Genomic DNA, 11,850 nt, shown 5'->3' with positions numbered 1-11,850 from the left:
GGGGTGGAGAAGCAGATGGGCGCTTCTCCTGTGTGCCCTGGCCGGGAATCGAACCCGGGACTCCTGCACGCCAGGCCGACGCTCTACCACTGAGCCAACTGGCCAGGGCTAATAATTTTTTTTTTTTTAAGAAAAAAATCCCATCAAAATAGTTTCAGTGGTGTCATTATTTCATCACCGGCTTGTGTTTCAGCACATTCTTGTGTTTAAATCATCTTTTGAGGGGAAGGTATGGAGATAAAGATAGGTAATCCTAATTTACTTCATATTCAGAAATCCTTGTTAAAATTTCTAATGGGGAGTGGAGTTCACCAGAAATGGAATGAACTGAGTAGGAAATTCAGTTTGAGGGTGGGGTTGAATTTCTGTCAGGTTGAGTTTGGAGATGGCGTACAACATCCGTTTTCTTCTGGCCAGCATACTGTTCTTTTCTTTATGCTTCTCCAACTTTCCATTATTTAAGGCTAGACTCATGCCTCCCCTCCTCCAGGAGGTCCTGTCTGATTTTTATGGCCCTTACTCATCTCTCTCTAACATTATGCCAGGCATATCTTGGGACTGTTTTGATCTAGCCAAAACTAGACCATTAAGGACTAATTCCAGTTAATTCCTTTAGAAACCTAGAGGTAGAGAACTGGCAGGATCCTTAGGAATCATAGCCCAGACCCTTCATTTTACAGATACCGAGGGCCAGAGAGGGGCAGCCACTTACCCACCCTCAGGCAGTGATGCAGTGGCAGAGTCAGAACTTCGGTCACTTCCTTCACTTCTTGGCTGTCTTGGGTCTGTGAGAGAGTGTCTGGTATATGCTGGTATGACATTCAGGATACGTTGTGTTGCATATTGGGTCCTTTTTTTTTTTTTTGCAAGAGAGATAGGGACAGACAGGCAGGAAGGGAGAGAGATGAGAAGCATCAATTTTTTTTTTTTTTTTACAGGGACAGAGAGAGAGTCAGAGAGAGGTAGATAGGGATAGACAGACAGGAACGGAGAGACGAGAAGCATCAATCATTAGTTTTTAGTTGTGACACCTTAACTGTTCAATGATTGCTTTCTCATATGTGCCTTGACTGCGGGCCTTCAGCAGACCAAGTAACCCCTTGCTCGAGCCAGCGACCTTGGGTCCAAGTTGGTGAGCTTTTTGCTCAAGCCATATGAGCCCGCTCTCAAGCTGGTGACCTCGGGGTCTCGAACCTGGGTCATCTGCATCTAGTCTGATGTTCTATCCACTGCGCCACCCCCTAGTCAGGTGAGAGAAGCATCAATTCTTATTTGCAACACCTTAGTTGTTCATTGATTGCTTTCTCATATGTTCATTGACAGGGAAGGGAGGGTGCTCTAGCAGAGCAAGTGACCCGTTGCTTAAGCCACCAACCTTGGGCTCAAGCCAGCGACCATGGGGTTATGTCTATGATCCCGTGCTCAAGCCAGCGACCCCGCACTAAGCTGGTGAGCCTGAGCTCAAGCTGATGAGCCCACGCTCAAGCCAGTGACCTTGGGGTTTCGAGCCTCTGTGTCCTCTGTGTCCCAGTCAGACGCTCTATCTACTGCACCACCATTGGATAAGGCATATTGGCTTATTTGTATGTGTGTGGCAGAGACAGAGAGGGACAGATAGGGAAGACAGACAGGAAGGAAGAGAGACAAGAAACATCAATTCTTCGTTGCGGCTCCTTAGTTGTTCATCGATTGATTTCTCATATGTGCCTTGACCGGGGGGGCTACAGCAGACCTAGTGATCCCTTGCTCGAGCCAGCGACTTTGGGCTCAAGCTGGTGAGCCCTGCTCAAACCAGATGAGCCTGTGCTCAAGCTGGCAACCTCGGGGTCTCAAACCTGGGCCCTCCACATCCCAGTCTGATGCTCTATCTACTGCACCACCGCCTGGTCAGGCATATTGGGTCCTTAAAATAGAAAAATACTTCTCAAATTGTTGGTAAATAGGTGATGCCCCTCTTCCAGGACCCCAGGGACCACTTACAATCCAGCTATGAAAAGGTTAATTAAGGACTTGCCAGTCTGATTGGCTGATATCCCTGACTACTCTGTCATTCAATATTTTGACTATACTTTTAGGTGAAAGGCAGTAGCATTTATTCAGGGTAGCATTTATTCTCCCACAAACACTGATTCTGAAATGGGAAAAGTAATTCTGGGCTGTCAAACAAGAATTATACACACTCAATACAGAGCTTATTGAGCGTTTGATATTGGATAGACATGGACAAATAGATAAAAGTATCTAACAGGAATAAAGAAATAAACAGACTACAGGTTATATCACCCATCATCCATGGGGTAACTTAATCTCTTCACTCCAGAGGACAGGTTGTTTAAAACAAATTCTTCTTCCTCTTAATTCCTTTTGGACATCCTTCAACACTGCTCTCACCTGCACTGAGCACAGACACGTTAGCCAGCTCTGGTGCCAGGCTCAGCAGCTGGAGCTGAGGCTGAAGTATTAGGCTCTTTTATGAGGTGGCCTCAGTGACAGGGGTGCTATGAGGCAGGGGTCACCCCACCCCAAGCTGTATGCGCCTGCTATCCAACTCCCTAACACCACTTGCCTGACCTAAGTTTTTTCATGTTGCTGACACTGCTGGGCGCCTGTGCCATAGTGGGGCCATTCCAGGGCCCTGAGTGGGAGCCAGTGCGGGGCCTGCTCTCTGAGGATCACAGCTGCAGGGGCCCTCAGTGCTGTGGCAACCTGCTTGTCCTCTGCCTCTTTCTTATCTGGCTGGTCCGGCACTATTGGCCCCAGATCACTAGGACCCACCCCAGCGTGAGGAAGATCATAAAGGTGAGAGGCCCCCCACAACTCTTTCCCTCAGCACAATGACTGTTTCCGTCATTCGTTACAAATACTCTGTGGCCTGTGTACAGAGGTGAATTATCCTGGGGAACTCAGATCAGGGAGAACATCATCCTGCCCCAAAGTCAGCAGTCACCCTGGACTCCTCTCTTTCTCACTCCACATATTCAATCCATCTACAAGCCTTATGGGTTCCACTTGCATATCATATTTCATTTTTTTAAATGTTTATTTTACTGATTTTAGAGGAAGAGAAAGAGCAAGAGAGAGACAGAAACGTCTGTTTCTCTATGTGCCCTGACTGGGAATTGAACCAGCAACCTCTGCACTTTGAGACAATGCTCCAACCAATTGAGCTATCCAGCCAGAGCTTTTTATGAAGGTTTTTATTTTTTATTTTTTTGTATTTTTTTGAAGTGAGAAGCAGGGAGGCAGAGAGACAGACTCACGCATGCACCCAACCGGGATCCACCCGGCATGCCCACTAGGGGGCGATGCTCTGCTTATCTGGGGTGTTGCTCCGTTGCAACCAGAGCCATTCTAGCAGCTTAGGCAGAGGCCATGGAGCCATCCTCAGTGCCTGGGCCAACTTTGCTCCAATGGAGCCTTAGCTGCGGGAGAGAAAGAGAAAGAGAGAGAGGGAGGGAGACAGAGACAGAGACAGAGAGAGACAGAGAGACAGACAGAGAGAGAGAGAGAGAGAGAGGTGGAGAAGCTGGCACTTCTCCTATGTGCTCTGGCCGGGAATCGAACCCGGGACTTCCACACATAAGACCAATGCTCTACCACTGAGCCAACCGGCCAGGGCCTATGACAGTTTTTTAAAAAAGATTTTATTTATTGATTTTACAAGAGTCAGGGAGCGAGAAGTATCAATTCATAATTGCTTCACGTTAGTTCATCATTGATTGCTTGTTGTATGTGCCTTGACTGGGCAAACCCAGGGAACCAGCGACCTCAGCATTCCAGGTCAACACTTTATTCACTGTGCCACCACAGGCCACGTAACATATTTAAAATTTGATCACTTCTCAGAACCTCAGCACACCCACTTGGGCTAAGCTCCCTTGTGTCTCACCCAGACTGTAGGCACTGCCTTCTGCCTGGTTCCTACCACCTCTCTCACCCAGCCACAGTCAGAGCTCCAGGTTGTCAACAGAATGACTTTCTTCTTTCTCTCTCTCTCTTTAAAAAAAAAATTCTAGCCAGGCCCTGGCCTGGTACCTCAGTTGATTAGAGTATTGTCTAGACATGCCAAGATTACAAGTTTGATCCCCAGTCAGGACACATAAGGAACAACCAATGAATGCATAAATAAGTGAAACAAAAAATCAGAGCTTCTCTCTCCCTTTTTTTCTCTTTAAAATCAATCAATAATACTTTTAAAAAAAATCTGATCCAAGGATAATATACATGTACAGACTATAAGTATATATAGTTCAATGAATTTTTACAAGCTGAACATGAACACATTCATGTGCAGCACCCAGGTTAAGAAATGAACCATTACCAGCAGCCCAGAAGCTTGTTGATTTCTAATAGCATGGACTGGTTTTGTCTGTATGAAATTATACAGTAAATTTTCTTTTGCACTCAGTTTATGCCTGACATTATCCTGGTGAGCCAGAAAAAAACTTTTAAAAACATATCACAGTACTTACCACTCAAAACCCAGTGATGGCTGTTAAGATATACTCTCTATCAAACTCAGAATGGAACTCAAAATCCTGAGCTCAACTCAAAGACAGCATGATCTGTCCTCATCTCCCAACATTCTCTTTGTCATTCATTCCATTCATGGCTTCCTTGCTATTCTTGTATACATGACCCTGTTCTGTCTTCAGGGCCTTTGCACTAATATCTCCTGTGCCTACAATAATACTCTTCCTTCAGGTGTCACTTGGTTTGCCCTTCACTTCACTTAGATCTCTAGTCAAGTATCACCACCTCTGAGAGGTGCTCTGACTCTGTCTAACAGAGCTAATACCATTCCCATTTTGCTTTTATTTCCATCAGAATACTTTTCTTTAACTAACATTATGTCATATACTTGGTTATTGTCTCTCCATGTCTAGGAGATAGCTCCCAACAGGGACTTTGTTTTGTTCATGCTGGTACCCCCACCACCTAGAATAGTGCCTGACCTGGAGTAAATGTTTTATATTTCTTGAATGAATACTGTTTGCCCTAAAAAAAAATGATTCCCTCTTTCCTGAGCCCCAGCATCCTCATCTGGATTATGAGGATTACAATTTTGATCTGTGAGGATTAGATGAGACATTGTGTACAAGAATTTTGCTTGTCTTTTCTCACCTATAGGTGCCACCACAGAAGTGGGCAGTACCCTTCCTGACACATGACATTTGTTTTGGGTTGACCTCTGAATTATTCTTCAGTCCTGGCAAGTTCAGGGGTCTGAATTCTCATGTTCAACAATGGGCACAAAAGCATAGATGGCAATACCAGAGGAATCTCCAGGAATCATGGGCCCAACACCTGCTCTCTCAGTGGCCACCTTGGGATATCCATACCCCTTCTGAGTCCACCACCTCCTTTTCAAGCACCTGTATGCTCCCTCAGGACAGTTCTTGGGATATGTGGCAGGTACCCTGGTGTCTCAATGATGAGCACACTCACCTGATTTGCAAGCCACTGCTACCTGATCTGGACATGTATCATCAAAGGCTGGAGCAACTGCTAGTTCACTCCCCGGAAGAGTTGGTACCATTGGAACCTGATGGCAGCATGAAGTCCCATCCCACTTGCATGACTTTAGCCACTGATCTCTCAAACCTCTCTTTATCTCAGAGGCCACAGTTGTGCTGCAGAGAATCCCTGCCTTTTCCTTCCACCCAGCAAGTGAGAAGACCCACCTGGAAGTCCTGGGACTGCCCAGAAGAGAACCGGGCATCAGGGAGGGAAAACCAGTCGCTAGGCAGAAAGGATGTTAGAGAGACCCAGGCTCCTGAGTGGGCAAACCAGAGAGAGAGCAATGGGGAGGCTTCTTGGGAGACTGAAGCATCTGGAAGGCAACTCTCAATAAACTTTGGGATGGAGGAGAATACAGAAACTAAGGTCCTAGAGGGGGAAAGCCAGATACTAGCAATAAATAAAACTGATGGAGAGATCCTGACACCAGGGTGGGAGAACCAGGACCTCATGGGAGTTGAGAATAGAGCCAAAATTCAACAACTAGGGAAGAGAAACCAGAGGGAGGCTAGAGGTGAGAATCCTCCTGAAATCCAGGCACATATGATAAAGAACCAGAAACATTTAAGATGTCAAATTGATGCAGAGACCCAAACACCAGAGTGGGGGAGCCAGGATAAGAGTAGACATGAGGATACCATAGAGACTCAGGTATTTGATATGAACAAGAAAGAGGCCAGGGGGGAGGATAAAGGAGAGACTCAGGCCCAAGTGGGGAAGCAGGGCCAGACTGGAAGTGAGAATGGTGAGGAATTCCAGGTGCTAGGGTGGGGAAAACAAGACCATATTAGAGGTGATATTGGTGCAGAAATTCAGGCAGAAGAGAGGAGAAACAAGGACCAGTTTGGAGGTGAGAATGTTGTACAAACCCAAATACCTGGGGCTGGGGAGAACCTGAGAGAAGTAAAACAAGAGGCTGGTGTAGAGATCCAGGCCCTGGGGTGGGGAAAACAGGGATGTGTTGAAAGTGAGAATGTTATACAGGTCCAGACACCAGGGTGGGGGAAGGAGGATCAGGTTAGAAGTGAGAAAGCTTGGTCAGAGATCCAGAAACAACTAGGATATGAATTTCAAGTGGAGTGGGGAAGCCAAAGCCTGAGAAGAGATAAGGATGCTGGGGAAACCCAGATTTCTAGAAGGAAGAACCTCAGGGAGATAAGAGAGGAGGATTGGGTAGTGATCCAGACACTATGGTGGGAAGATCAAAGACCATTGGCATGTGAAATTGACAGAGAATTTGATATATCATGTTGGGAGAATCAGGAGCAGATTGGAGGTGATCAGAGAGCAGAGAGTCAGGCACCAGAGAAGAGAGACCAGAGAAGAGACAGAGATGAGGGTGGTATCAATACCCTGGCACCTGAGGTAAAGAACCAGGGGCGATTAAGAGGTGAAACTCATGTAGACATCCATCCACCAGATAGTAGGAACCAGGAACAGTTTAGAGATGAGACTAGGAAAGATATTCAGGTACCAGAGATGGAAAACCTGAGAGGGGTTAAAGATGAAGATAGTAAAGAGATCCAGGTACTTGGAGAAGAAAACCAGATTCAGTTAAGCAATGAAATTAATGGAAAGACTCACATACCAAAGTGGAAGTATCAGGAACACATTAGAAGCAAGGATGATGCACGTACCCAGGTATCTGATACAGAAAATTGGGGAGAATTAACAAGTAAAATTGACGGAGAAACTCATTTAACAGAATGGAAGAAAGAGGAGCAGGCTAGAGGTGAGAAAGGCACAGAATTTCAAGCTCCAGAGAAAGGAAACCAGAGAGAAGTGGAAGGTGAGGATGATACAGAGACCTGGGCACCTGGGGGAAAAAAACAGAGTCAGTTGAAAGGTGATATTGATAGAAAGACCTATTTATTAGAGTGGAAGAACCAGGAGCAGTTGGGAGGTGAGAATGGAACAGAAATTCAGGCACTAGAGAAGAGAAATCACAGAGGAGCTGTAGGTGAGGGTGATGTGGAGACCTCAAGACCTGAGAGAGAGAACCTGGGAAAGTTAGATAGTGAAATCAGAGAGAGCCATTCATCAAGGAAGTGGAACTGGGAGCAAAATAGAGGACAGAATGATGCAGAAAATCTAATATTGGAGAAGAGAAACCAGATAGATGTTGCAAGTGAGGATGATAGAAAGATCCAGAGTTTTATGGGAGGGAACCAAAGACTGTTAAAAAGTAAAGTTTATGGAAATACCTGTTCATCAGAGTGCACGAACCAGGAGCAGATTGAAGGGAAAAATGGTACAGAAATTCAAATACAAAGGAATAGAAACCTGAGAGAGACCACAGGTGATGATGGTAGGGAGATCCAGGCTCCCAGAGGAAATTACCAAGAACAGTTAAGAATTCAAATTGATGGTGAGATCCAGATAGGAGGGCAAGAGAACCAGAAAAAGGTTCTGGAGATGGAGGGAGATGAGGATGCTGCAGAAATCTGGGATGGAGGGAGCCAGAGAAAGTGCAGAGCTGGGGATGCTGGAGGAGCTGGAATCCCAAGGGGAGGAATCAAGGACCAGGTCAGAGAAAGGGATGCTGTTAAAGGTACTCTCCAAGTTGATCGTTCTAGGGGCGAGGGGCCCCCAGCCCTCACTGGCTCTGGATGTGGGGCCATGGAACAGGAACAGGCCTCTGCTGCCTGTCCTGAGATGAAGCCTCTCTCCCAGCAGGGTGAACTCCTCTTGCTCTCTAATAGGGAGAGAAAGCTTTTGGCCAGCCAAAACATAGCCCCTGCTAGGAAGCACAGAGTGGGGATCAGTCAAGCCTCCCCACAGGCCCCACATAAACCCCAGAGAAGCCAACAAAGAAACAAAAGAGTGAATCCAGGGAAGGTCTTCAGTCTGGATTGGCAGCTCCAGAAACCACTGTCTCTGGCTGCTTCCCTGAACCTGCCTTCTTTCTGTACCTCTGACTCATATGACCAAGCCTCTCAAGCTGCCACAACTCTGGTGGGTGTTCCTACTGTCCTCTCTGTCCTGCCCAAGTGGCCAGTCCTCAAGAAGAGCCAACAACTGCTCCTGGAGTCCCTCATGCGGCGGAAGATTGCACACCTGAAATGGGGCCTTCCCCAGAGAATCCTGGAGTCCCATTTGCTCTTTACCTTGTTAGATCTACAGCCACTGCCCTTTGATGGGGTGCTGCTCCCTGGATTATATGCAGCCAATGAGCTCCAACAGCAGCAGAAAAGGCTTTGTGAGACCCAGGGCTCTAGGCCAAGCCTTAAGTCTCCTAAGAAGTCCCAGAGGGTTCAACTCCTGGAAAGGAAAAACTCAAAACTTTCTACACAGGCCAGAGCTCTGGTGAAGTGTGGGCCACAAGGATCAGAGCCCATGGGCATTTCCTTCCATCCCCCAAAGCCTCAGAGAGTGAGGCCATCAGGGGGCCCCAGAGAAAGACAGGATGTCCAGGAAGAGGCTCCTCCTAGGGCCAAACTCCCTGCTCCTAGGAACCCCAGGCCTGAAGCAGAGTCTAGGAACTGGTGTGGCCAAGAAAGGGTCCGAGAGCTGTCCAGTGAGAACAGCAGGGAAAGGAAAATGGTCAGGCCAGGGATCTCCCATATGGAAGAAAGGGTTCCCAGCAAAGTGAGAACCTCATACTCCAGGGCAGGCCATGACCAATGGAAGAAGAAGAGCATATCCCAGGAGACCTCTAAGCCCCCTAGACTCAAATGTCAGCAGCCCACACACTGGAGAAGAGAAAGCCTAGAGCCTGTGAAGGGCAGAGGGGCTGAGCAGCAGTCTTCCTCCTGTTTCATAGACACTGCCAGCTTCAAAGGAAGTCTCCACTCTGCCACAGCGAGTCTGAGCATGACCCTTCTGAACAAGGTATCCTGGTCCCCAAACCTGGTCAAGTCCCAGCACTCAGCCTCCAACCTGAACCTGAGGGGTTCTGATCCTACCCTGCTTCTCAAAGTGGGTGACCCACATGTAAGGGAAGATAGCATCAAAGTCCACACTTCTTTGAAGAGGAACCTTCAGCCATCAAGTCACTGCTATGCTCGTGCCACTCTTTCCAAGATAGAAAGTCTCCAGGGTCAAGGGGAACTTGAAAACACAAATGGGGCCCCAAAGCATCCATCAGCCTTCAAAAAGTTTGGTTTTATGAAGCAATTGAGGTGTTTTCTGCTCCAGCATTGCTTTAGAAAATAGATTGCAGACCCAGAGTCCTCTGAACACATCAGAGAAGGCATGAGTGTGGTCTATTCACCTCCAAAACCTCTAATAAAATAGATTATTTGGAACCTGTGTGGTTTTGATTTCTTTGGCACATATTTTCTAAGTGCCCCCTTATGAGGTTTAGGACACTTTGTAAGTGGGGTAGATGTTGCGGACCTGGACCGTTAATGGCAAAAAGCCATTATAGATTTGAGGCTTAGCAAAACACTAAGTTCTCCCGCTCCATCTCCATATTTGGCTTTGATGCTGAGTATTTGCACCCACTCCACTTGCTTCCTTGGGTTGCTGGAAGCAATATACATGCCCTTCCTCTGTGTCTTTGTTTGTTTCAGATGTTTGTAAATTTCACTAATGTATCTTGTTTTTGCCTTGGGAGAGTTCCTGTCTTAGCCTTTGATATGCAACTTTGTATCAAGGTCCTTGATTTGCATATGGCTATATAATAAAGCAAACTGGGGCTATGAGGCACTCAGATACTGCCAGGCAGTTTGAAGAGTCCTCCCGGTCCCATCGTTTTTGTTTTGACAAAGTGTATTTCCTTAATTCCGTACCATTATTAGGAGCCGCGGAACAGGGACTTGAGTACGAGGAAACTAAAACTGAAGGAAGGTGATGGAACTCCCCAAAGTGAAGTGCACACAGTGAGTAAAGAAAGTTTTTGGGGAAAGTGTAGTTGGGAGTAAAAGAATATGGGACACCTGGCCGGTTGGCTCAGCGGTAGAGCGTCAGCCTGGTGCGCGGGGGACCCGGGTTCGATTCCCGGCCAGGGCACATAGGAAAAGTGCCCATTTGCTTCTCCACCCCCCCCCTTCCTCTCTGTCTCTCTCTTCCCCTCCCGCAGCCAAGGCTCCATTGGAGCAAAGATGGCCTGGGCGCTGGGGATGGCTCCTTGGCTGCTGCCCCAGGCGCTAGAGTGGCTCTGGTCGCGGCAGAGCGACCCCCGGAGGGGCAGAGCATCGCCCTCTGGTGGGCAGAGTGTCGCCCCTGGTGGGCGTGCCGGGTGGATCCCGGTTGGGCGCATGCGGGAGTCTGACTGTCTCTCCCCGTTTCCAGCTTCAGAAAAAAAAAACACAAACAAACAAACAAAAAAGAATATAGGACAGACAGAGTAAAAAATAAGGGACCTTTATGTAGAAATGTTTCCATATGAAGACAAATCATTGTCTGAAGAGTATCAGGGTAGGCTGTAAACAGAGGGATGTGAATATGAGGATAACTTGGAGTCTTAGGATCACAGTGGGGATAAAAAATCCGTGGCTATGGCTGCTTTAGCCACGGGGCCTCCGCTGCCCTCAGCTCCTTCCTACATTCAACCTTCTGCTCCTCTGTTCCCTTATTGGGCTGATTGAGGAATCTATAGCTCAAAATCTGGGAAATTCCCTCTCCAACAATCTATAGACCAGGCTCAAAATGTAGGGGAAACAATAGATGATGGCTTTACCATTTTCCTGTTGTAGAAAAACAGGATGATACAGGGAGACTAGTGAGAGAATATAAACCTGTACCTTTTAGAACTCTGAAAGAGCTTAAACTTGCTTGTGTTCAGTATGGGCCTACTGCCCCTTTTTCACTTGGTTTATTAGATACTATTAGGGCAAAGGCTCTTCCCCCAAATGACTGGAAGGTGATTGCTTGTGCTTGTCTCTCCGGGGGTGATTATTTGTTGTGGAGGTTGGACTTTCTTGAGTATGGATAGGAGACTCAGGAAAGTTACAGCTTTTCCTGTCGTGATCTGATTTTCTTTAATGTTTTAACTATGGTCTTCTGAACTATCATTTTGTTTCTTTCTTGTTCTTTGCCTGGAAATTGAAGCAGAGGACCTGTGTTGGATCTGACTATAGAAAATATCCCAGCAGCTGCCGAGAGCAAATTTTCTTGGGTAGATTTTGTTTAGTCACATCCTTCAGTCCCTGTGTCTGAAGATGCCCTGACTAATATTGGGCAGGCATCTTTCTAATCTGGATGTGCTCTGAAATCCTGGGTTTCTCTCTGGTTTGTCTAATTCTTGTTTCTGTTTAGTCTTTGTTTAATGTTGTCAAAATGTGTCTGTTTTTAAGGCCTGAATTAAGGTTTTTTTGCATGCAAAAATTGGAAATGCTGGCTCTAATATTTAGAAAAAATAAAATGTTTTTAGAACTTGTAAGGAGC

General features: G+C 46.7%; 1 non-coding gene across 1 annotated transcript; it reads right to left on the bottom strand.

Moving 5' to 3' along the window:
- Window positions 1-3,543: 3,543 nt before the first annotated feature.
- Window positions 3,544-3,619, bottom strand: TRNAI-UAU (transfer RNA isoleucine (anticodon UAU)). Its single transcript has one exon. It is a non-coding gene; the product is annotated as a tRNA-Ile (tRNA).
- Between the last annotated feature and the right edge of the window lie 8,231 nt (window positions 3,620-11,850).

Source organism: Saccopteryx bilineata, chromosome 1 (genome assembly GCF_036850765.1).
Source record: "Saccopteryx bilineata isolate mSacBil1 chromosome 1, mSacBil1_pri_phased_curated, whole genome shotgun sequence".
NCBI lineage: Eukaryota > Metazoa > Chordata > Mammalia > Chiroptera > Emballonuridae > Saccopteryx > Saccopteryx bilineata.
The sequence above is the reverse complement of the archived record's forward strand: the minus strand, read 5'-3'. Positions and strand labels throughout refer to the sequence as shown.